Here is a 24,633-nt window from a genome sequence, read left to right as displayed (position 1 = left end):
CAAATTAAATACAGTAGCTAAACAAGAAAAAGTGTTAATACGAGAAATAAAATTCCAGACATTTCAGGCATAAACATTTTAATCACATAAAAAAATGTTTAAGACCTCTATTGGTAATTGGTGGAACTACAGTGGCACAAGCAGACATTTTATTTGCAAAGGAGTTTGCCTGCAGAAGGGCCAGTGAGACAAAATGGCCGACCTGAAATGAGCTCATGGGATGTGCGATAATGAGTAAATGTCCTTTTTCTCAATGATGAATAAGTTTGCATATGTTATTTTTGCTCTGGCTGTGTTTATTGATCACATATAGGTTGTACATATAGGCTTACTAAATAACTTTAACCTACGACCAGAACAATTTAGCACTTGAAGCAGTTGAGCATCTGTTTTATTCAATCTGGGCTAAAACGCGTCTGGGTATGTTAGTTTTTTTTTTTTTTCTTCCTTTTTCCCTTTACAATTTAGATCCTAAATTTGAAGCCACAAAACAAACAAATCACCACTGTCTATAGACGTTTAGATTTTTTTGACACTTATGCTGCTATGTTACTATGAACAACTATAGCTTTTGAACTGTTTAAATGCTTAACAGCTACCATGAGAGCCCACAGATCACAAGCACTGGAGTTAAAACTGAAACTTTTCTAGGATGTCAGATGAAAAAAATGAAAAAAGTACAGTACATCATTTCCACCAAAGATGTAATACTTTACTACAACTATAAGCTGTTATAAGTATACTTATGTGTTGCCACTGTTCTTAAACAGACTCCTCCCACTTACAAATTCCACCCCTCCTCCCTTCATACTTCCCTCACCCTTCCCCCATCAGAAAAAGACCACACCTCATCCCCCTCTTCTTGCTTTGTCAGAAAAACGGTATTTAGCTCTTCCACCATGGCAGTCTTGTGACCTACAGTAGAACGTTATCTATTCTCCTAGCAGATTAGGCGGTCTGTGAAAGTCTACACAAGCCTTTCTTATCCTCACAGATCTAAGAAAATCGCGTTTGACATGCGATTCTCTCTTCAAAATATATGTTTTCCTTCAACTCCTACTTACTTACCTTGTTGAATAAAAACACCTTCATAGACTTCAGTACTTGATTTTTTTAAAAGCTACTCCTACCAGCTTTCACGTTGCCTTTCTGTCATGGACGACATCTTGTAGGAGGTGCTTAGACTGCTCTCACGCGCTAAACCCACAACCCCCTCCCCTTGACTACGAAGGAGGAGGAGCTGGCAACACAGTGGTGGATGACTGACTGTAGTCGCTGAGAACAGTCTGCATGCACAGGTTTTGTTTTGGTGTTGTTTCTCTAGCCGGTGTGTCCGCGTCACTATCACGCTCATATTTACGTTTTTTCCCTTAGTTCAGTTTGCGATCCTCTGCCCATTATAAACTGATATTGTGAGCGAGGAGCACATTCGGCTCGTGCGGATACTGGCATATTCGCGGGAAACAGGCAGAATTCAGAAGCATTGGTGAGTTAGCTAGCATGCTAGCTGTCTTAACTGTTTTTACAGATCATTCCAACAGTTTACGTTTTGTTTTTCTTTGTCTATTTAATATTTATGTCACTTTCTCTATAAAAATAGACTTTTAATCTATGTTTATTTTTTCTGCCATGTTCTTGAACGAGTAAGTGTAAAACATTAGCTAGGTAGCTTGCGATGTAGACTGGCCATGGCAGGGACATGGACGTTAAAAAACGTGAGGTGGGGTGAAGGGGGGCGCTACCTAGCTAACTGTCATCTTAGATTTTTGGCTATTGAGTAGAGAACTACAATTCTTTTTATATATATATATATATATTTATATTTATATATATATTTATTTAAAGGTGTGTGTGTGTATATATATATATATATATATATATATATATATATATATATATATATATATATATATATATTTAAAGATGTGTATATAAATATATATATAAATATATTTAAAGATGTGGATATACATATATATATATAGACTACAATTGTTTATATATATATAAAGATGTGGATATAAATATATATATTTAAAGATGTGTGTATATAAATATATTTAAAGATGTGTATATAAATATATATTTTTAAGATGTGTGTGTGTATATATATATATATATATATATATATATATATATATATATATATATATATATATATATATATATATATATATATATATATATATATATATATATAGCTGCAAATGTAATTATATTATATTTAGTATTTCGCATGAATGCTTTGTATTTGGCTGTAACGTGACTTTTTTTGTTGTTACCCAAAATGTTTTGTTTCTTTTATGACAAAAATGTGCATTAATCTAAAAACATGTATAAAGTGCAAGTGAATGTTGCAAGCCAAGGCAGCTAAAGTGGTTTGTTTCACAGCTAAGCTTGTTGGCGATCGAACTACCATACTTTATATTATTTTGTGTCCAAATTTGGAAATGCACACACCATCTACAGGTCATAGTCCATCATAATCTAGCCCAGCGATTCTCAATTGATGGGTCGAGACCAAAGGAGGTTTTGGGTGTCTTGAGTAAAAAGTAATAATAATAAAAACTAAAAAATATATAGGACCAGTCAGAAGTTTGGACACACCTACTCATTCAAGAGGTTTTCTTCATTTTTTGCTATTTTCTGCATTGTTGAATAATGGTGGAGACATCGGGGCTATGAAATGGCACATATGGAATCATGTAGTGTCCAGGGAAGTGCTAAACAAATCAAAATATATTTTATATTTGAGATTCTTCAAAGTAGCCACCCTTTGCCTTGATGACAGCTTTGCACACTCTTGGCATTCTCTCAACCAGCTTCACCTGGAATGCTTTTCCAATAGTCTTGAAGGAGTTCCCACATATGCTGAGCACTTGTTGGCTGCTTTTCCTTCACTCTGCGGTCTGACTCATCCCAAACCATCTCAATTGGGTTGAGGTCTGGGGATTGTGGAGGCCAGGTCATCTGATGCAGCACTCCATAACTCTCCTTCTTGGTAAAATAGCCCTTACACAGTCTGGAGGTGTGTTGGGTCATTTGTCCTGTTGAAAAACAAATGATAGTCCCACTAAGTCCAAACCAGATGGGATGGTGTATCGCTGCAGAGTGACACTGTCACCAGCAAAGCACCCCCACACCATAACACCTCCTCCTCCATGCTTTACGGTGGGAACTACACATGCGGAGATCATCCGTTCACCCACACCGCGTCTCACAAAGACACAGCGGTTGGAACCAAAAATCTCAAATTTGGACTCCAGACCAAAGGACACATTTCCACTGGTCTAATATCCATTGCTCGTGTTTCTTGGCCCAAGCAGGTCTCTTCTTCTTATTGGTGTCCTTTAGTAGTGGTTTCTTTGCAGCAATTCGACCTTGAACTTATCCTCTGCAGCAGAGGTAAATCTGGTTCTTCTATTCCTGTGGCGGTCCTCATGAGAGCCTGTTTCATCATAGCGTTTGATGGTTTTTGCGACTGCACTTGAAGAAACTTTCAAAGTTCTTGAAGTTTTCCGTATTGACTGACCTTCATGTCTTAAAGTAATGATGGACTGTCGTTTCTCTTTACTTATTTGAGCTGTTCTTGCCATAATATGGACTTGGTCTTTTACCAAATAGGGCTATCTTCTGTATCCCTACCTTGTCAGAACACAACTGATTGGCTCAAACACATTAAGGAAAGAAATTCCACAAATTAACTTTTAAGAAGGCACACCTGTTAATTGAAATGCAGTCCAGGTGACTACTTCATGAAGCTGGTTGAGAGAATGCCTAGCGTGTGCAAAGCTGTCATTACATTTACATTTTAGTCATGAAGGCAAGGGGTGGCAATTTGAAGGATCTCGAATCTCAAGTATATTTTGATTTGTTTGACACTTTTTTGGTTACTACATGATTCCATATGTGTTGTTTCATAGTTTTGATGTCTTCGCTATTGTTCTACAATGTAGAAAATAGTAAAAATAAAGAAAAAACCCTTGAATGAGTAGGTGTTCTAAAACATTTGACCGGTAGTGTACATAACACATATTTTCAAATACTTCTTTATGTTTCTTTATAACTACGACGGCCACCAAACATTGGCAAAGTTGTGAGTGCAAAGTCGCTATATCAATACATTTTGCTTCTTGCTACTGTCTCTATATAAAGGTAGCTGTGATGAAGCAAGGAATTTGTTTAAAAAGGAATGATCAACGATAGTAAATTAAGGAATACAAAAATTATTGCATGGAAGAAGTCTATGGGATTGGGTGACGCTGGAGGGTGTCAGTTGAGATGTTGCGGTATTATGACGAAAGGGGTTATCTGACTTAAAGAATCTTAGTAATCAGACAGAGCCTCTTTTCAAGATCAGAATATTGTCAAATTTGTAAATAGCCATAAACCATTTCAGTTTCAAAGCTAACAACCAAACAAAGAGCTAGTACTGTCAAACTACCATAAGATACTGAGACAAAGTATTGGTACACACACACTATGGAAACACAGAGACACAACATTGAATGATGAAATGGACACGACTGGTCAGGATCTTTTCTTTAGAGCCACTGTATGAGGAGTCTATCTCTAACATCAGCAATAACATGTAAAATTTATGAGTAGGGCATAAATACATTTAGCATATGTCTAATTCAGCACCAGTAGGAACTTTAAAAGGAAGCTTAATGTGACTGCAAAATATTCCCTGACATTGTTAGAAATTGGGGATCAAGCACATGGATAAAATCTAGCTAACAGCAGCTACGGTGGCCATTTTGAGTTGCTGCAATAATAAGTGGCACCGTCAGAAAATGTGGCAGTGCAGTGTTGGTGTGTGGGGGAGGGGAAGGGAGAGTGAATAGTTAGCACTAAGCTAGCTGCATTAGCCTCCCAGGAAAAACATAGTAATTATGAACATAACTATATGATAACATTTGAGTCAATCTGTCACTTTCTAAGTATTGGGTCTTTGAAGAGTAATGCAGTTTTTGTTCTTGTTGGCTGTGCATAAGGTATTTTGAGGATCTGCTCCCAATGTGCTCTCTATTGCAATTGGAACTTTCTTTCAGTCTGCTAAATGGCATATTATTATTATTATTATTGTTATGTCTACGGAAATAGAAATTATGGAGAACAGAGACAATTACTTTGCATAACACGTTTTCATTACATTGGAAAGATTATTATCAGATTAGATGTGGGCATAGGCCTAGAATGAGCTTTTCTCCTTCTGTTTCCACACAGTCCTAAAATGAACAGTATTGTACACTGTGACTTACATAGAGGGCAGACACGTTTTTTTAAATTACATATTTTGCACTGAAATGCTTGTCTCACTGTATGTACTAGCATACGTGAAAGGCTGTTCATGCTTGAAGAAACCCTGTGCACCCCTGGAAGCATAATTTCAGGTAGGCCTAGATATTCTTTACGTAAATTGTAATGAGTTTGGTTTTGATGTAGTCTGTCTACTAGTGTAACTTAATGTGTACGTAGAATAACAGAATTAATAAGCAATCTCCTTTAACTTGAACTATTTCAAGTTGTTTTTGATTCATGTTGAAACACCTATTATTGGTATAGTTTCTTCTATACAAAATATTTTAGAATGTAAAAAATTGTGTTTTTAATGTTCTAGCATTGCTCTCCCCTTTTGTCTTGTTATTTGATCTCAACCCCCCTGGCTTCTTAAAGTGGTACAGCCCTGGTTTGCTGTACTTTTCCACTCAGTACACAGCCTGTCTGTGAGGGGGGAGGGGTGTTCCAACGTCTCCAGTGTAGACCTATCGTTTTACTGGGTAGTTGTGCGTTTTTGTTTTGTATAGTTGTTCTATTGGTACAACTTTTTGTTTCTGTGTGGGTGTGTTTTAGGCAAATTTGGGCTTTAAAAATAAGGTATTTGGGCTTTAAAAATAAGGTATTTCAGGCACACTGGTGAGTTAGTTCATGTTCATTTGTGTAGAGACTGAGATTGCATTTGTTCTGGTGTTTTTTCAGTTCCCTAGTGTAAAGTAGTTTATTACCTTGAACATTTTATTGTAAATATGAGTACCAGTAGTTCCAGTTTGTTCACACCAAGTGTGTGTGCCCCCTAATCCACTTTAGTCTCCCCCTCTGAGGAAGATGGTACAGTCCTGCAGCCAGTTACCCCTCCCCCACTGTTTTCCCAGGTTTCCATATGCCTGCGGTTTCGGGGCATTTCAATATGCTTGCTTTTTTCTCTCTAACTGAAAACGAGGCAGAACTCAAGACAAAAGCTAGCCTTAGCCTACATGTCCTTGCTGTTGTCATAGGCTATGTTAATATTTTATATTGGCTAGTTATTGGGCGATTCCACGCCAGCGGGAGCGGAAAATATTTTTGGTATCAGATTGTTCTGGCAATTCTCACATACAAACTTTATTGGGAGGAAGGATGTTTGACATGTTTTTTACATTTGTATCACAAATCATAGGATGAAAGTGTACATTTTAGGCCCTTTTTTTTCTACCTATACATGCCTCCTGTAAGACCCTATGATCTATGGACCATACATGATATTTCAGAATCTAGACATACTCCATATTTGAGAGAACAATATAAGGAGTATAATGACACCAAGATGTTGCTTTGTCATGCATAGTTCACAAATCTTAGGGTCTTACAGGAGGCATGTATCGGTCTAAATCACTTTAATTATGATTTTCACAAAAATGGTTTGTGATACAAATGTAAAAAGTATTTCAAACATCCTTCCTCCCAATTAAGTTTCTATGTGAGAATTGCCAGAACAATCTGATGTCCCCTACCTTTGAAATAATACATAATTGTTGAATAACTACCTAATGTTAATAAACCATATGCATATTTTTGTAAGTAAAAATAGGTAAGTGTTATTGTGTCAAGAAGAGACATTGTCGTGTCATCCTAGTTTCAGATAAATAATTGTGTAGAAATTACTTCTGTATGTTTTTCATATATAACGATAGCATGACGAGTTTCTCCACAAAGACAATATTTTGAATTTGGGTAACGAAGACGTGGTTGAGAGGATAGATGATCATTTATTTTGGTTCATTTGGCAACATGGTTCAACAAGATGGTTCACTGTTTGTGGTAGTATTGGACTGGAGCTGGTTCGAAACAATCCCCCTTTCACCTTATGTCAAACCAAGATGTCTGCCTCAAGCGACCCCACAAACCCCAACCTGTCTCGGGACACAGAGTAGGATATAGCCTTATAATAATACATTCCATTTAGCAGAGACTTTTATCAAAGAGATTTACAGCAGTGTGTGCATACATTTTAATGTGGATGGCCCTTGAGAGAATCAAACCCACGACCCTGCGATGCAAGCGCAGTGCTCCACCAACTGAGCCACATAGGACCCTCCTTGATCAACCAGTTTCAGTGAACCGAACAGCCAGTCTGTGGATGAACTATAGAGATCAGCTGGAGATAATCGCTGGCAGAACATAACCCAAGGGAGGGACTGACACCAATGTAGCTCAAATATGAGAAATTTGCAATCAGTTCTGTGTGGGCAATCCGAAGCAAAGCATTTCCTAATGCATTTCCTAATGTAGGAAATGTATGCCATATATCACTTCTTGTTCTGGATCCCCCGAGGCTATTCATGCCAGAATTCTTCTAAACTGAAGGTCGGCGTTAACACTGTAAAGTAGGAAGTAGAGCATTGAATGATTTTTCCCTTCTCTAAATAACATTGCTTAAACTGGTTTCAGCCGGTTCTTCCTTTTACACTGCCTCTGGATTGGCTAACCACCTGATTGAGAGAACAGTGGGAGGAATGTGTTCCCAATGCGCTCTAGTCAATCTTTATGTTAGTCTTTGGTGCTTTAGACATTTCATACATTATTTATTGTTTTATAGATCATTTACACAGGTGGTTATTTAAATACTTAAAACATTTATATCTATCTATCTGATGTACAAATTGTGTGTTCATCTTCAGTGAAGAACGCATGAACCAACCTACATTATGGATGAGAAGCAGGCCTAATAATAATTTATTAAAAGTATGCTTATGCTTCTCACAGGAGTCAGTCACATAAAGCCATGCACTGATATTGAATAAAATACTCATTAGACCAGTAAAGTATATTCTGTACAGTCTTGCAAATCAGTCTATAATAAAAGTGTCTATATTAAAAGTGTTGACAGAACCCACAGGGTGCAATGTAGCAGTATATGTACTGTGTTGCTAGGGTCTAATGATTGCCCCACTATCAGTTACTAGTACATTTACATTTTTACATTTTAATCATTTAGCAGACGCTCTTATCCAGAGCGACTTACAGTTAGTGAGTGCATACATTTTCATACTGGCCCCCCGTGGGAAACGAACCCACAACCCTGCCGTTGCAAGCGCCATGCTCTACCAACTGAGCTACACGGGGCCCTATTAAATCTGCGTTGAGGAGAACGCAGACGGAATCATGGAATCCAGACATTAAAACAGAATTCATCAATATTCAAAAATGTATTGAACATAGTAGGAAATCAACTAAATGTATGGAATCTATTAGAAAATCCATTAATTTGCACAAGTTAATCATAAAACATGAACAAAATGCATCAGCAAATTGTACTTTCCTGCAACTTCCTGAAAAGACACAAGAATGCCCCTCTGTGTCTGTGTTTGTGCGGTGCCTGCATATGTTTACACTTTGTGTAGTCATTAGCGATGAGAATAATGATAACCTTCTGATAGAGATGGAAAGGCTTTCCTAAAAAAACTAACTTAAATGTTAACTACAAAGTAGCCTATGCCTACCTGGCATAATGATATCATGATTATTTGCATCAATCCAGTGGCCATTTTGTTTTGCACTCTCTGTAAAGTGCTAGAGAAATGTTGCTAACCAAACAAAGGTCTCTTGCTGCTGCATTAAAGGGTAACTTCACCCCAAAATCAAAATGTATTATATTTTTCTCAGACCTCGAGTGGTCTCCTGATGTGGTTTAAGCATTGTTGTGGACTTAGAACATGTTTGTTTTCTATAAATAAATGTGTGATTTTTGAGAGCAAAAAACAGAAAAACGGAAACCTGGAAAAAATAAACGGGGAAAAAATAAAACCGATTTTATAGGGCCCTACTAGTGGGCCTATGTCTGTAGGCTACATCGACGTATATTTTTTTAGTGGTAACTCCAAGGTTGATTGAATTCTAGAGGCACTCTGAGGTCAAAGGTCAAGTTCTATGGAGAACCCCAATGGTGAAAAAGAGGACACGAAGCGCAGTGAGTAAGATACTGGACTAAGTCTGTAAACTGCATGAGAGCTGAAAAAGCATGGCACGTCTCTGTTCAGATCAGTATCTCAATCAAAGAGTCAGCGATCTTTCGGTTTCATTGTTAGCGATAGGTTCCATGATTTCGCCATCACGGTTGACAACTCCGTTGTGTCCTCCTCCCAGAGTGCGAAGAGCCTTGGCGTGACCCTGGACAACACCCTGTCGTTCTCCGCTAACATCAAGGCGGTGACCCGATCCTGTAGGTTCATGCTCTACAACATTCGGAGAGTACGACCCTGCCTTACACAGGAAGCGGCACAGGTCCTCATCCAGGCACTTGTCATCTCCCGTCTGGATTACTGCAACTCGCTGTTGGCTGGGCTCCCTGCCTGTGCCATTAAACCCCTACAACTCATCCAGAATGCCGCAGCCCGTCTGGTGTTCAACCTTCCCAAGTTCTCTCACGTCACCCCGCTCCTCCGCACACTACACTGGCTTCCAGTTGAAGCTAGCATCTGCTACAAGACCATGGTGCTTGCCTACGGAGCTGTGAGGGGAACGGCACCTCCGTACCTTCAGGCTCTGATCAGTCCCTACACCCAAACGAGGGCATTGCGTTCATCCACCTCTGGCCTGCTGTCTCCCCTACCTCTGCTGAAGCACAGTTCCCGCTCAGCCCAGTCAAAACTGTTCACTGCTCTGGCACCCCAATGGTGGAACAAGCTCCCTCACGACGCCAGGACAGCAGAGTCACTCACCACCTTCTGGAGACATTTGAAACCCCACCTCTTTAAGGAACACCTGGGATAGGATAAAGTAATCCTTCTAACCCCCCCCTTACCGTGGTTATCCCACTGGCTATAAGGTGAATGCACCAATTTGTAAGTCGCTCTGGATAAGAGCGTCTGCTAAATGACGTAAATGTAAATGTTATGAATTGCGATCTGTCGGTACAATCCCCATTGTATGTATAATTAAGCTAAGAATAAAATGATACCTTAAAGTAGGAGGAGTTTAAACTAGTCCTCCTGCTATAGGCTGCCCGCCCTCCTGCTACCAGCATGTTAAATGTGCAACCAGAGGAAAAAAAACTCTAGACCACCTTTACTCCACACACAGAGACGCATACAAAGCTCTCCCTCGCCCTCCGTTTGGCAAATCTGGCAAATCTGACCATAACTCTATCCTCCTGATTCCTGCTTATAAGCAAAAACTAAAGCAGGAAGCACCAGTGACTCGGTTAATAAAAAAGTGGTCAGATGACACAGATGCTAAGCTACAGGACTGTTTTGCTAGCACAGACTGGAACATGTTCCGGGATTCTTCAGATAGCATTGAGGAGTACACCACATCAGTCACTGGCTTCATCAATAAGTGCATCGATGATGTCGTCCCCACAGTGACCGTACGTACATACCCCAACCAGAAGCCATGGATTACAGGAAACATCCGCACTGAGCTAAAGGGTAGAGCTGCCGCTTTCAAGGAGCGGGACTCTAACCCGGACGCTTATAAGAAATCCCGCTATGCCCTCCGACGAACCATCAAACAGGCAAAGAGTCAATACAGGACTAAGATTGAATCGTACTACACTGGCTCTGACGCTCGTCGGATGTGGCAGGGCTTGAAAACTATTACAGACTACAAAGGGAAGCACAGCCGCGAGCTGCCCAGTGACACAAGACTTCCAGACGAGCTAAACCACTTCTATGCTCGCTTCGAGGCAAGCAACACTGAAGCATGCATGAGAGCACCAGCTGTTCCGGATGACTATGTGATCACGCTCTCCGTAGCCGATGTGAGTAAGACTTTTAAGCAGGTCAACATTCACAAGGCTGCAGGGCCAGACGGATTACCAGGACGTGTACTCCGAGCATGTGCTGACCAACTGGCAAGTGTCTTCACTGACATTTTCAACATGTCCCTGACTGAGTCTGTAATACCAACATGTTTCAAGCAGACCACCATAGTCCCCGTGCCCAAGGACTCTAAGATAACCTGCCTAAATGACTACCGACCCATAGCACTGACATCTGTAGCCATGAAGTGCTTTGAAAGGCTGGTCATGGCTCACATCAACAGCATTATCCCAGAAACCCTAGACCCACTCCAATTTGCATACCGCCCCAACAGATCCACAGATGATGCAATCTCTATTGCACTCCACACTGCCCTTTCCCACCTGGACAAGAGGAACACCTACGTGAGAATGCTATTCATTGACTACAGCTCAGCATTCAACACCATAGTGCCCTCAAAGCTCATCACTAAGCTAAGGATCCTGGGACTAAACACCTCCCTCTGCAACTGGATCCTGGACTTCCTGACGGGCCGCCCCCAAGTGGTAAGGGTAGGTAACAACACATCTGCCACACTGATCCTCAACACGGGGGCCCCTCAGGGGTGCGTGCTCAGTCCCCTCCTGTACTCCCTGTTCACCCATGACTGCATGGCCAGGCACGACTCCAACACCATCATTAAGTTTGCCGATGACACAACAGTGGTAGGCCTGATCACCGACAACGATGAGACAGCCTATAGGGAGGAGGTCAGAGACCTGGCCGTGTGGTGCCAGGACAACAACCTCTCCCTCAACGTGACCAAGACAAAGGAGATGATTGTGGACTACAGGAAAAAAAAGAGGACTGAGCACGCCCCCATTCTCATCGACGGGGCTGTAGTGGAACAGGTTGAGAGCTTCAAGTTCCTTGGTGTCCACATCACCAACGAACTATCATGGTCCAAACACACCAAGACAGTCGTGAAGAGGGCACGACAAAGCCTATTCCCCCTCAGGAGACTGAAAAGATTTGGCATGGGTCCTCAGAACCTCAAAAAATTCTACAGCTGCACCATCGAGAGCATCCTGACTGGTTGCATCACCGCCTGGTATGGCAACTGCTTGGCCTCCGACCGCAAGGCACTACAGAGGGTAGTGCGTACGGCCCATTACATCACTGGGGCCAAGCTTCCTGCCATCCAGGACCTCTATACCAGGCGGTGTCAGAGGAAAGCCCTCAAAATTGTAAAAGACTCCAGCCACCCTAGTCATAGACTGTTCTCTCTGCTACCAAACGGCAAGCGGTACCGGAGTGCCAAGTCTAGGTCCAAAAGACTTCTCAACAGCTTCTACCCCCAAGCCATAAGACTCCTGAACAGCTAATCATGGCTACCCGGATTATTTGCACTGCCCCCCCACCCCATCATTTTTTGCTGCTGCTACTCTGTTAATTATTTATGCATAGTCACTTTAACTCTGCCCACATGTACATATTACTTCAACTACCTCAACTAGCCGGTGCCCCCCGCACATTGACTCTGCACCGGTACCCCCCTGTATATATAGCCTACTGTTATTTTATTTTACTTCTGCTCTTTTTTTCTCAACACTTTTTTTGTTGATGTTTTATTTTTACTTTTTTGTTAAAAATAAATGCACTGTTGGTTAAGGGCTGTAAGTAAGCATTTCACTGTAATGTCTGCACCTGTTGTATTCGGCGCATGTGGCCAATTAAAATTTGATTTGATTTGATTTGCTCAAGTGGATGTTTCAGCTAACAGCTGCCAAGTGCTAAGCCTGGCTGCACACAGCAGCAGCACTGGTGGACATTTTGAGTTTCTGCCGGCAAACCTCACGCAAGCGATGAAAGAGGAAGGGAGTGGGGGATGGGCATACTATGCAGAGTGATACGCAGTGAGCCATTAGCTGGCTAGTATTAGTTCTACTGAACAACCGTAATATCAGCAGCATTTTTAAATGATCTATTTTTGGTTTCATGTTGTAGTCCAAGCACTATGGAAGAAACAGAAAACATAGTTTAGTCCTGACTCTCAAGAATGAGTAAAAAATGATCAATCTTTTTTTATGCATGTTCACTTTATCATAGAATTGCTATTGCCATTAGTGATTACAGGCCTGTTAATTGAAATACTTATTATATAATATGCTATTATCACACTTTCTTCTCAGAAATGGTGTGTTTTCACCTGTGTTACCTGTGTATCTTTTCTATCTATAGTGTGCTCAGCTGTTCTAATATTCCATACTGGTGTTCATGTACAAGGAACATGATTGATCCCTGTATTGATTGATATTTGTCACATTTTACAACTCGTAAACATCGATACATTTGACTGTGGTGTCTAAGGTTATATACTCTCTTAGGCTTTTTTTAAACCTTACAGCGAAAGGTCCTTATTTTCATTTGTGTTCTTATTTTAGGACAGAAGTAGTCTAGATTTCTGGTGGTTAATTAAATGTTTCTCTCTCTAGCACCCTCTCTAGTTGGAAAAAAATATTCTCCCCCTTCCTCTGTCAGAATGGTTTAGTCCTAGCTAGGCTGTAATTTTCCATGCAGCTACAGCCTACTAGGGTGGGGGAGGGGTGGAGCTATGTGTGTCAGGGTGTGCACTTGAGTACTGACTGCCCTACTAGCCTGGGGTTTTTTGCGTGCAAAAAGCAGTCTCTGTGCTGCATGCCTGTGCCAAAGTTACTAAAAAAATATATTTTGCTTTTGTTTTAATAGCTTTTAAGATGGCTACCCTGGGGTAAGTCCTAAAGGGATAAAATCATTTTTTCCCCCATCCTTCTGAGGGTGTTACATTGTGCAGTTTGTCAACCTGTGCTGGGTCAGTGTTGCCTGTGCTGGCTGTGTTGAGCCATGACGCTGAGACTGTGACGGTTTCACTGTGCACACAACCTTGCACAAGAACACTATGCTGAAACAGATGGAACAGTCCAACCTCAGCACCCCTCACCCTCCCGCTTTTTTTCTTCCTCCCTCTGCTGTTGCTTGTTCCCTCAATCAACGCAGCCAAACGAATCACACGCACGATCTCTGTCCAACAGAAGGCCTACTTCTCCAGACTACTCCTGTTCAAGGTTTACTCAAATTTCTTTCTTTTTTCGAAGAATGTTGTACACCTATAACGATGTTGCTCTATTCTGACTAGTATCTTGGCCTACATTTCAGTGTTTAACTTAGCTATTGTTTTATTTTATTTTCTCGCTAAAGGGTGCTATGCTAACCACAATTCCGAAACGTATATAATATAAGGTTTTTTATGAAGTGTTATTTTTTTATAATATTTTTTACAGTACCGCTGTATTTGTGTTTTGTATTAGGAGAAAAAATATGTTTATATATTTTCTGTTGTAAAAAAGTAGAATTTTCGGCATTTAGATTGTCATGCCCTGCTATTTGTGTGTGAGGTAGTGAGAGGGTCTGAACAGTTGGGGGAGAATGCTAGAAGCCTTAAGTATTGTATTAGCAGTAATGCTTTGCAACCAGTCCGAATGTGTAAAAACCTTTCTCTGTTCTCTGACAAGTGAAAGGTCTTGAATCATCATTGGCACCGGAACAAGAACAGGAGCTTGAACAGGAAGGTGATATCTTAATATCTACCAATATTTTTCTCCTATTGGTTTCCTGGCTAACGGAGTCCTATGGGGATCTCTTTTTTTTTTTTAAAGTCACAAGACCACAAACTGGCTCTGATCAACACTGGGATATGAACACTGAACAAAGCTCATGTTGCGAGGTTCCTCCCGCCTTGCCACTAATTGAAAAACACACCTGAGGTTTCAAAGGTAGCGATCATCTTGGATCGAGTTCAATTAACAAAAGTCTAATTATTCAGAGGCTGTCAACAGTAATTTGTTCTTGTCGAGCTAGTGAACTGAAAAGTAAGAGCAGGAATTCTTGAAGATTTCTGCAGACCACCTAGCTCAGCCAAATCAGTCGTGAAATTCAACGTACAATGTTTACTCAACATTGCTGAGACTGATAGCCTACCTTTGCCTGTGTCTTGGGTGAGATCTGAAAGCGGAGGAAATGTTCACTGAAATAGTAATCTGAAAGGAGTTCCTGAAATGTATGCCGGCAGCCTGAGGATGCAGCTCGCATAGGCCTAGCAACAGAACATGAGAGCACTCTGCACTTGGATTGAAAGGCCTTGTTTAACAGGAGAAACATTCACAAAAGAAAACTGTAGCTTGGACTATGGCTTGGAGCCCAGCCCATCTCTGCTAACGTTTTGGTTTGACCAAAATTCCAGAGGGGTATGTGTAGCAAGACAAGTTTTTTATTTATTATTTATCTGCAATCACAGATGTGCCAATGAATTTTCAAGCCTTTCGAGATTTTACACATCTGTGAATTGTGTGCTGCTGTGTGGCCACATACCGCACAGCTCCTGAGTGGCGCAGCGGTCTAAGGCACTGCATCTCAGTGCTTGAGGCGTCACTACAGACCCCCTGGTTCGATTCCAGGCTGTATCACAACCGGCCGTGATTGGGAGTCCCATAGGGCGGCGCACAATTGGCCCAGCGTCGTCCGGGTTTGGCCGGTGTAGGTCGTCATTGTAAATAAGAATTTGTTTTTAACTGACTTGCCTAGTTAAATAAAGGTAAAAAAACAAAAATAATACCCCTCTGGAATTTTTGTGAACTATGAACAGAAGACCAAGTACTACTCAAGTACTAGCCTAGTCAATCACTAGTGTTGGTCAGAGGAGACAAAAATTACCAAAGGAATAGAAGGAAGGACAAGATGGTGATGAGGAGTATTTTCATCCAGTTTGGAAGTATACAGTGGACAGTTTACACCTATTGCAGACCAGAAACCAATCATCTATGTGTCACGATCGTCATATGGAACAGACCAAGGCGCAGCGTGATGAACAAACATACTTTAATTAGTTAAAGTTTAAACACAATACAAAACAAGAAACGACTCGTGACGTCCAACGGTATCAATGACCGAACACGGAACAAAAACCCACAAACCCAAAGGGAAAAACATACAGTTTAAATATGGCTCCCAATCAGAGACAACCAGCCAACAGCTGACACTCGTTGCCTCTGATTGGGAGTCACTCAGGCAAACATAGAATTAAACACAACAGAATTACCAACATAGAAATACACACATAGAATGAACACAACCTGGCTCAACATAATGAGTCCCAGAGCCAGGGTGTGACACTATGGCCCACATCAATCAGTAAAGGCTGTAGTAAATAGTACAGAGGAGGATTAGCTTGAACCGCGTCATGGGAGCTTCAGGAGAAAATATACCCAAACTAAATAGATTTAACCTAATTGATCAGCATAACCAAACAGAAAATGATGTGGGATGGATGAGGAAGTACATAATAACTACTTTGAAAAACAAATACATGTTGTAAAAAGCGAACTTAACCAATTTTTTATAAAAATAAAAACTAACGAAACAGTCTATGCAAAATTGCCATACAGAGCAGATAATGTATTAACATGGAGGTGATGTAACTTGATACACTGTTGTACTACAGTGGATTGGATATGTGTTCAGTTAGCAGTGTGTGAGGGCTCAGCCTGGCTGGCTGCGCACACAGCAGAGCTGGCGGACATTTTGATTTTTCTGCAGTAAATCCAGAACGCGGGTAATGAAAGAGGAGTGGTGAGGGGAAGCCTACGTGTGCAATAACATTGTAATGTTAACAGAGCTGTTGTAACATAGCAGTGATTACACCTTATTTGTTTTATATCAAGGAAACTCATATCAGATTAAAAAATAACATGTCAACAATTATTATAGTAAAGTTATGAGGCAAAATGTAACTAAACATAACATTTTTCATCATCCATTCGAAGGACATTTTGCTCAAATCAGTATCTCAATCAGTCAGCGATCTTTTGGTTTCTTTGTTAGCAATAGGAGTCAATACAAGAGACGAATGTCATGAATTGCGATCTTTCAGTAAAGGTATAATTATGCGAAGAGTAAAATGATACCTAAAAGTAGGAGGAGTTTAAACTCCCTAGTCCTCCTGCTCAAGTGGATTTTTCAGTCAACAACTGCCAAGTGCTAAGCCTGGCTGTGCACAGCACCAGCACAGGCGGACATTTTGAGTTTCTGCAGGCAGTCCTCACGCAATCTATGAAAGAGGAAGGGAGTGGGGGATGGGCATACTATGCAGTGAGCTATTAGCTTGCTAATGTTCTACTGAATAACTGGTAATATCAGCAGCATTTTTCAATGATCTAATTTTGGTTTCATCTCATAATCCAAGCACTATGGAAGATACAGAAAACAGTTTAGACCTGCCTCTCAACAATGAGTAAAAAATGATCAAGACATTTGTATTTGTGTTTACCTTATCATAGTATTGCTATTGGTATTAGTGATTATAGGCCTATTAACTAATTAAAATACTTATTTCTAAACAATTATCACACTTTCTTCTCAGAAATTGTGTGTTTTCATCTGTGTTACCTGTGTATCTTTTCTATCTATTCTATCCATACTAGTCAGGGCTCGACATTAATGCTTGTCCGGGAAAAGTTGTAAAAAATTGTCGGACAAGAACAATATAGATTTAAGTTGTCCTAATGGACAAGTAAAACAAATTACACAAAATTCACAATATCAAACAATTACTCTGATCAGAATTGTATCAGAGAGGCCAAATGGCATAGTATTCTAATACATTTTTAATGTACATCAATAAAAAAGGCTACATGTCTAAGTGTAGGTGATATGCACCTTGGCTACAGCCTCATGTCCAAACCAATGCGGACATGAGGGAGACGCCAGAAAATGTAGCCAAACTTTAATGAGACTTTTAATTACAGAAATATAGGCTAAGCGGCCGTCATGTTTGACAAATATAATGAAGGATAATTAGCCTATCATTAACATCTAAAGGCTTGATTCTGTTGACATAGGCTACTCGACGCAGGGTTCGTTCAGATCAAATGGTCACAAGACCGGAGAGTGAAGGACAGTGCCTGTTGCGCACCGCAGATCACACACCTTGAATCTGAGCAGAGGCGGTCAGCATTTTGAAACCATTTAACCATGAACGTAATTGTTTAAAACTTGGACGTTTTATGTGTCATATTAGTAACCAATGCTAATTAGTGCATCTTTAGATCTCCCCTCTTCATTTCGAATGGATTTTTTCATCTCTGTCACATGAAACCACTTGGTGTTTTCCCGCTAATTGCATTTTTAGAACATTTGCGCATATCCTACAGCCATGTGCGCAATAGTTGAGCTTATAATATGAAAAAATCAAACTTTAGCAACATTTTATGCTAAACGGTCTGATCTGTTGCATCAGCCTCATTATTTTTTTTAAATGTTTTAAACTGCAATGAATTTTGGATCTGTCATCCCAGAACTCTCCCAGAATCCGTTTTGAACCGTAAACGTATTGTTTGTCGTCCCAGGGATGACGGGACGAGCCCTGGAGGCAATTATTTTATTAAGACATAAAAAGTATTTGGTTGTAATTGTAATGTTGCAATATTTTATAGGCTAACAAGAATGGCCAACCATCCTCCAGGAGAGCCTTAAAGGGGCCGTATTGTATTTTGAGACAGCCTTGAATATGCAAAGAGTGTGGCCTACATTTTCGTCTGATTCTCAATGGTAAAAAATATTGTAATGCATTTTATTTTGTAAAGTGGCTCCATGATGTAAAAATGTTAATTGTCACAGACCTTTTTTTTTTTGAACAAGTGATTTCATCTTTTGGACAAGTAAAAAATGGCAAAAAAAGCTCATGTCAAGCCCTGCTGGTCTAAAGGCACATGGAGAATGATTGATCCCTGTAATGATTGATATCTGTCCAATTTTACAACTCGCAAACATTGCTACATTCGACTATGGTGTCTAAGGTTACAGTGCCTTGCAAAAGTATTCATCCCCCTTGGCGTTTTTCCTATTTTGTTGCATTACAACATGTAATTTAAATTGATTTTTATTTGGATTTCATGTAATGGACATACACAAAATAGTCCAACTTGGTGAAGTGAAATGAAAAAAATAACTTGTTTCAAACAATTCTAAAAAATAAATAACGTAAAAGTGGTGCGTGCATACAGTGGGGAGAACAAGTATTTGATACACTGCCGATTTTGCAGGTTTTCTTACTTACAAAGCATGTAGAGGTCTGTACTTTTTATCATAGGTACACTTCAACTGTGAGAGACGGAATCTAAAACAAAAATCCAGAAAATCACATTGTATGATTTTTAAGTAATTCATTTGCATTTTATTGCATGACATAAGTATTTGATCACCTACCAACCAGTAAGAATTCCGGCTCTCACAGACCTGTTAGTTTTTCTTTAAGAAGCCCTCCTGTTCTCCACTCATTACCTGTATTAACTGCACCTGTTTGAACTCGTTACCTGTATAAAAGACACCTGTCCACACACTCAATCAAACAGACTCCAACCTCTCCACAATGGCCAAGACCAGAGAGCTGTGTAAGGACATCAGGGATAAAATTGTAGACCTGCACAAGGCTGGGATGGGCTACAGGACAATAGGCAAGCAGCTTGGTGAGAAGGCAACAACTGTTGGCGCAATTATTAGAAAATGGAAGAAGTTCAAGATGACGGTCAATCACCCTCGGTCTGGGGCTCCATGCAAGATCTCACCTCGTGGAGTTGCAATGATCATGAGGAAGGTGAGGGATCAGCCCAGAACTACACGGCAGGACCTGGTCAATGACCTGAAGAGAGCTGGGACCACAGTCTCAAAGAAAACCATTAGTAACACGCTACGCCGTCATGGATTAAAATCCTACAGCGCACGCAAGGTCCCCCTGCTCAAGCCAGCGCATGTCCAGGCCCATCTGAAGTTTGCCAATGACCATCTGGATGATCCAGAGGAGGAATGGGAGAAAGTAATGTGGTCTGATGAGACAAAAATATAGCTTTTTGGTCTAAACTCCACTCGCCATGTTTGGAGGAAGAAGAAGGATGAGTACAACCCCAAGAACACCATCCCAACCGTGAAGCATGGAGATGGAAACATAATTCTTTGGGGATGCTTTTCTGCAAAGGGGACAGGACGACTGCACCGTATTGAGGGGAGGATGGATGGGGCCATGTATCGCGAGATCTTGGCCAACAACCTCCTTCCCTCAGTAAGAGCATTGAAGATGGGTCGTGGCTGGGTCTTCCAACGACCCGAAACACACAGCCAGGGCAACTAAGGAGTGGCTCTGTAAGAAGCATCTCAAGGTCCTGGAGTGGCCTAGCCAGTCTCCAGACCTGAACCCAATAGAAAATCTTTGGAGTGAGCTGAAAGTCCGTATTGCCCAGCGACAGCCCCGAAACCTGAAGGATCTGGAGGATGTATGGAGGAGTGGGCCAAAATCCCTGCTGCAGTGTGTGCAAACCTGGTCAAGACCTACAGAAAACGTATGATCTCTGTAATTGCAAACAAAGGTTTCTGTACCAAATATTAAGTTCTGCTTTTCTGATGTATCAAATACTTATGTAGTATATAATATGCAATAAAATGCAAATTAATTACTTAAAAATCATACAATGTGATATTCTGGATTTTTGTTTTAGATTCCGTCTCTCACAGTTGAAGTGTACCTATGATAAAAATTACAGACCTCTACATGCTTTGTAAGTAGGAAAACCTGCAAAATCGGCAGTGTATCAAATACTTGTTCTCCCCACTGTATGTATTCACCCCCTTTGCTATGAATCCCCTAAATAAGATCTGGGGCAACCAATTACCTTCAGAAGTCACATGATTAGTTAAATAAAGTCCACCGGTGGACTTTATTTAAGTGTCACATGAACTGTCACATGATCTCAGTATATATACACCTGTTCTGAAAGGCCCCAGAGTCTGCAACACCACTAAGCAAGGGGCACCACCAAGCAAGCGGCACGATGAAGACCAAGGAGCTCTCCAAACAGGTCAGGGACAAAGTTGTGGAGAAGTACCGATCAGGGTTGGGTTATAAAAAAATATCTGAAACTTTGAACATCCCACGGTGCACCATTTAAATCCATTATTAAAAACCTGCCAAGAGAGGGCCGCCCACCAAAACTCACGAACCAGGCAAGGAGGGCATTAATCAGAGGCAACAAAGAGACCAAAGATAACCCTGAAGGAGCTGCAAAGCTCCACAGTGGAGATTGGAGTATCTGTCCATAAGACCACTTTAAGCCGTACACTCCACAGAGCTGGACTTTATGGAAGAGTGGCCAGAAAAAAGCCATTCTTAAAGAAAAAAATAAGCAAACACGTTTGGTGTTCGCTAAAAACCATGTGGGAGACTCCCCAAACATATGGAATAAGGTACTCTGGTCAGATGAGACTAAAATTGAGCTTTTTGGCCATCAAGGAAAACGCAATGTCTGGTGCAAACCCAACACCTCTCATCACCCCGAGAACACCATCCCCACAGTGAAGCATGGTGGTGGCAGCATCATGCTGTGGGCATGTTTTTCATCGGGAGGGACTGGGAAACTGGTCAGAATTGAAGGAATGATGGATGGCGCTAAATACAGGGAAATTCTTAAGGGAAACCTGTTTCGGTCTTCCAGAGATTTGAGACTGGGACGGAGGTTCACATTCCAGCAGGACAATGACCCTAAGCATACTGCTAAAGCAACACTCAAGTGGTTTAATGGGAAACATTTAAATGTCTTGGAATGGCCTAGTCAAAGCCCAGACCTCAATCCAATTGAGAATCTGTGGTATGACTTAAAGGTTGCTGTACACCAGCGGAACCCATCCAACTTGAATGAGCTGGAGCAGTTTTGCCTTGAAGAATGGGCAAAGATTCCAGTGGCTAGATATGCCAAGCTTATAGAGACATAGCCCAAGAGACTTGCAGCTGTAATTGCTGCAAAAGGTGGCTCTACAAAGTATTGGCTTTGGGGGGGGGGGGAATAGTTATGCACGCTCAAGTTTTCTGTTTCTTTGTCTTATGTCTTGTTTGTTTCACACAAAACAAATATTTTGCATCTTCAAAATGGTAGGCATGTTGTGTAAATCAAATGATCCAAATCCTCAAAAAATCCATTTGAATTCCAGGTTGTAAGGCAACAAAATTGGAAAAATTCCAAGGGGGTGAATACTTTCGCAAGCCAATAAAAACATTTTTATTTATTTTATATTTTTTTTATTTTCATGCCTAGCTATTTGTGTGATAGGAAGTGAGAAGGTCTGAAAAGTTGGGTGACAATGCTCTCTCAGGCAATTTTTGAACATTACAGTGAAAGGTCCTTATTTTCATTTGCGTTCTCATTTTATGACAGAAGTAGTCTAGATTTCTGGTGTTTAATTACACGGTTTTATCTCTCTAGCTCCCTCTCTAGTTGGAAAAAACTCTCCTCCCCCTTACCTCTGTCAGAATGGTTTAGTCCTTGCTAGGCTGTAATTTTCCATGCAGCTGCAGCCTACTAGGGTGGGTGGGGGAGGGGTGGTGCTATGAATGTCAGGCTGTACACTTACTGGCTGTGCTGCTAGCCTGTTTTTTTGCGGGCAAAAAGCAGTCTGTGCTGCATGCTTCTTCCAAAGTTACTAAAAAAGTAGTCTATTTTACATTTGTTGTAGTAACTCAAGATGGCCATTCTGAGGTAAATCGTAAAGGTAGAAAATCATTTTGTTACCATCCTTTTGTTCTGAGGGTGTTACAGTTTGTCAGCCTGAGCTCGGTCAGTGTTGCCTGTGCTGGCTGTGATGAGCTATGAGGCTGAGACTGTGATGGTTTCACTGTGCGCAGGTGTGCACAACCTTGCAAAAGAACACACTATGCTGAAACAGATGGAACAGTCCAACCTCAGCCCCCCTCACCCTCCCACTTTTTTCCTTCCTCCCTCTGCTGTTGCTAGTTTCCTCAATCAACGCAGCCAAACAAATCACGCGTACGACCTCTGTCCAACAGAAGGCCTACTTCTCCAGACTACTCCTGTTCAAGGTTTACTTGAATTTCTTTCTTTTTTTAAAGAATGTTAAACACCTATAGCCATGTTACTCTATTCTGACTAGTATCTTGGCCTACACTTCAGTATTTAACTTAGCTACTGTTCTAGTTTTTGTTTATTCGCTAGAGAATGCTATGCTAACCATGATTCCAAAACGTAGATAATATAAGGTTTTTAAAGTTATTTTTGTAACAATATTTCTGACAATGGCGCTGTATTTGGTCATTGTGTGTTTCGTATTAGGATTTTTTAAATTTATTTTTAATTTTTTGATATTCATGCCTAGGTATTTGTGTGGTAGGAAGTGAGAGGGTCTGAACAGTTGGGTGACAATGCTAGAAGCCTTAAGTATTGTGTTAGCAGCAATGCTTTGCTACCAGTCCGAATGTATAAAAACATTTGTCTGACAAGTGAAGAAGGTCTTGAATCATCATTGGCACAGGAACAAGAACAGGACCTTGAACAGGAAGGTGATATCTTCATATCTACCAATATTTTCTCCTATTGAGTCCAATGAGGATCTTTGAAAATGAACTGTAAAACGCGACAATACCACAAACTGGCTCTGATCAACACTGGGATATGAACACTAATCAAATCAAATCAAATTGTATTTGTCAGATGCGCTGAATACAACCGTACAGTGAAATGCTTACTTACAAGCCCTTAACCAACAATGCAGTTTTAAGAAAGAATACCAAAAAAATACGAAATAAAAGTAACAAATAATTAAAGAGCAGCAGTAAAAATAACAATAGCGAGGCTATATACAGGGGGTACCGGTACCGAGTCAATGTACGGGGGCACCGGTTAGTTGAGGTAATTGGGGTAATATGTACATGTAGGTAGAGTTATTAAAGTGACTATGCATAGATAATAAACAGAGAGTAGCAGCAGCGTAAAAGAGGAGTAGCTATTTGATTAGATGTTCAGGAGTCTTATGGCTTGGGAGTATAGGCTGTTTAGAAACCTCTTGGACCTAGACTTGGCGCTCCGGTACCGCTTGCCGTGCGGTAGCAGAGAGAACAGTCTATGACCAGGGTGGCTGGAGTCTTTGACCATTTATAGGGCCTTCCTCTGACACCGCCTGATATAGAGGTCCTGGATGGCAGGAAGCTTGGCCCCAGTGATGTACTGGGCAACGTACTACCCTCTGTATTGCCTTGCCGTCGGAGGCCGAGCAGTTGCCATACCAGGCGGTGATGCAACCAGTCAGGATGCTCTCGATGGTGCAGCTGTAGAACCTTTTGAGGATCTGAGGACCCATGCCAAATCTTTTCAGTCTCCTGAGGGGGAATAGGTTTTGTCGTGCCCTCTTCACAACTGTCTTGGTGTGCTTGGACCATGTTAGTTTGTTGGTGATGTGGACACCAAATAACTTGAAGCTCACAACCTGCTCTACTACAGCCCCATCGATGAGAATTGGGGCGTGCTCGGTCCTCTTCTTTTTCCTGTAGTCCACAATCATCTCCTTTGTCTTGATCACGTTGAGGGAGAGGTTGTTGTCCTGGCACCACATGGCCAGGTCTCTGACCTCCTCCCTATAGGCTGTCTCGTCGTTGTCGGTGATCAGGCCTACCACTGTTGTGTCATTGGCAAACTTAATGATGGTGTTGGAGTCGTGCCTGGCCATGCAGTCATGAGTGAACAGGGAGTACAGGGGGGGACTGAGC

The 24,633-nt window shown here is 41.0% G+C and overlaps 1 protein-coding gene across 2 annotated transcripts in view; it reads left to right on the top strand.

Annotated features, from left to right (window-relative positions):
• The first annotated feature begins 1,248 nt into the window (after window positions 1-1,248).
• Window positions 1,249-24,633, top strand: part of LOC311125227 (activating transcription factor 7-interacting protein 1-like) — a 61,800-nt gene continuing 38,415 nt past the window's right edge. For both annotated transcript variants that reach the window (XM_084199278.1, XM_084199281.1), the window contains exon 1: window positions 1,249-1,486. The gene's annotated coding sequence lies outside the window, so the exon portion shown is untranslated. The remainder of the gene's footprint in view (window positions 1,487-24,633) is intronic.

The sequence above is a fragment of the Coregonus lavaretus genome, assembly GCF_964263955.1.
Source record: "Coregonus lavaretus genome assembly, contig: HAP1_SCAFFOLD_874, whole genome shotgun sequence".
NCBI classification, from domain to species: Eukaryota; Metazoa; Chordata; class Actinopteri; order Salmoniformes; family Salmonidae; genus Coregonus; species Coregonus lavaretus.
Note: the sequence above shows the minus strand (reverse complement) of the source record. Positions and strands in the feature narration are given on the sequence as shown.